This window comes from Nannospalax galili, unplaced genomic scaffold (assembly GCF_000622305.1).
Source record: "Nannospalax galili isolate Female #2095 unplaced genomic scaffold, S.galili_v1.0 scaffold847, whole genome shotgun sequence".
Taxonomy (NCBI): Eukaryota; Metazoa; Chordata; class Mammalia; order Rodentia; family Spalacidae; genus Nannospalax; species Nannospalax galili.
Genome location: NW_008356498.1, coordinates 1 through 2,938, shown reverse-complemented (window position 1 = coordinate 2,938; position 2,938 = coordinate 1).

Sequence of the window (2,938 nt, the reverse complement as noted above, 5' to 3'; positions counted from 1 at the left end):
TGGCGTTCCCAGGCCAGTCTGGACTGCATAATGAGACCCACATTTTAAGAACGCACTCTTCCGTAATGGTCCCTGAGCTCTGGTTGGGTGAGTCCTTTCCAGGGACCCACACTCTACAGTCTCTTATTCTCTACATTTGAGCCAGTCATGGTCTTTGTGTTCATCTCCCTCTGTTGCATGAGGAAACTTCACTGATGAGAGCTGAGAGACACATTAGTATTCTCTATACCCCCTGTTCCACTATGTTCTGTGAGCCTTCAGTGTAGAAGCTCCATTGTAGATCCATTAGGGCTGGGCATCTCACCAACACTTATTCTCTGTGTGTGATCAGTTGTGGAACTCTGTAATAATCTCTGTTTGTTAAGAATCAAGACAGGAGGTAAGTGACTATAAAGAAACCAGAGTTTTCCAGACTTCTGGGAACTTGCTCATATGAACTTACAGCAATGGAGGCAGCATGTACAAGACCCATGCAAACTCAGAAAAAAAGCAGCACAGAACTGGGGAAATGGGCAGGAGGCTACAACTTTGGTGAGGAACTATTGGCAGACGATCACTACTGGGTAAGGGAGAGCTGATCTTCTTTAAGGGAGTGACAGACAGATTGAACAGGTTCCAGTAGATGAACTTATACCAAAAGGCATCTTGTTACACAAACTTGACTCGAGAGGCCTTAACACATATGACGAAGTACATGAAGTCCTATGGTTAGGCTATGGAGAGAGGTGCAGATAGGGAAGGAGGGTGAAATATGATTAAGATGCATTGTATAAAATCCACAAAATTCAATTAAAACACATTAAAAAATAAAGAAAAAAGAACAAAAAGAACCCACTCCTTTCTAAAAGCTAAATTATTGGAACTATTTTTTCTCTCTAAGACTGAGGAAGTTCTGCATTGTCTTGGAAAGGACTCACATACTCCCTGGAGAACTAAGACCAAGGTGAAATGTATGCTGTAACCTCTCCATCTGTGTGAACCTGGCTAAGAATTTTTAACTCAGTTCTTTCACCCTTTATCCAGGCTTGTGAATCTTCATCTAGTCACTCACACACCCTATTTCTAAGCAAATTCCTGCCAGAAAAATGCTGAAGTAAACTTTCTAACATTTAATTCTCTTCAACATCCTAGTACTAAGAAGTAATGGGGTATGATTGCCTCAGATACCTGGCTTACATATTCTTATGGATTAAGGACTGGCAAACTTTCCCTATAAAGGGTTAAACAGTAAATGTTTAGATTGTATGGCTATTCAGCTTTGCACATCTCTGTAGCAAGTCGTCAACTCTGCTATTGCAGCTTGAAAGCACCGTAAAAAAAAACAAGGAGAAAAATGTGCACAGTCGTATTTCATCTCCACTGACTCAGACACATTTGCTGTCTAGTAAAACTGAGCTTTACAATTCTGCTTCCATTAATGGTGAAGGAGCTCATATTCTTGTTGTATTCTTGTATTAGTCCACACTACCCATGGTGAGATGAAAAAAAAGGCACACACACAGAGAGAGAAAAAGAGAGAGAGAGAGAGAGAGAGAGAGAGAGAGAGAGAGAGAGAGGAGATTGGAGAGGACCAAGAGCAGGCAGATATTGGTCTGTATATATACAAAAAAAGAATGGCACTGGATGAGTTTCCCATTTGCTATCAATGTTTTCCTGAGGCAGACTCAACCAATTCTTCGGGTCATCTAGAATTCAAATAAAGTCTTGTTGAGGACACAGAGAACAGTGTTCAAGACAATCATACCAGCTAAGAACTAAGAGAGGATGAATTCCAGAAAGGAGATTTTTCAGATAAAGAGAGTCCACAATTCTGTCTGTAAACTCTTTCCTAATTCTTAGTTCGGGACTCAACTCTACAGGCACAGCACAACCTTGAAGCGGCTCAGCTAATGTTGGAAAAACTGAATGCTTGTTGCCAATCCCTATAGCAAAAACACTTTGAAATATGAGCTGACTGCTGATCTGGGTGAATTAATTTCTCAGAGAGAGAGAGAGAGAGAGACAGAGAGAGACAGAGAGGGACAGAAAGACAGAGACAGACAGAGAGAGAATATTTCTCTGTGTGTATATGCATAGCCATATATGTGTACGTGTGGGTATCAGAGGGTGATAGAAACACAGAGACACTGAACAGAACTGGAGAGAGTAGACAGAAAGACACAGATGCCAGAGGCAGAAAGAGAAACAGGAGCATAAATAAGAGAGACAGAGAGGAGACAGCAAGATACTCCATGATATGTAGCAATATTGCTTAGTTGATCACCTCACTGGTGAGTCTCTTAAAGATGACATTGTTGCCTTAGGACCAAGCAAGGTTGTCCATAGCCTCCAGGCCTTCCTTCTCAGGTCTGGTAGATTCTTCCAGTGATCTGAAGAAAATCAGTGCTGTCTCATCCAATCCCATGGGCTCAGTCCTAAGCATATGTAGAGACAAGCAAAACTAAAATGACTCAGTAGGGTGTGTGTGTGTGTGTGTGTGTGTGTATCAATAAAAATTAAAGAAGAGATCATGAATTTGAGTGGGAGTAGAGGAGATGTAGAAGGAGTTGGAGACAGGGCAGCAAGGGGTAAAAATTATGTAAGTACAGTACTCATGTATGAAGGTCTCAGAAAATCTTTTTTAAACGAGGATGGAGAGATGGCTCAGCAGTTAGGAGCACTGACTGTTCTTGAAGAAGACCTGAGCTCGATTCCCAGTACCGCTAATGATGGCTAACAACCATCCATATCTCCAGTTATAGGGAATCTCATGATTTCTCCTGTCCTATATGGGCAATATAGGACATGGGTGCATGCATGCAGGCATAACACTCAAACACGTAAAAGTAAAGATAAATTTTAAATGTTTTAAACTAAAAACTTAAAAAAAGAAAACCCGTGTTTTGGCTTTGAATATTTTTCCTGGTTGGTGCCAGAGTTCTCTTGGGATCTCTTGCAC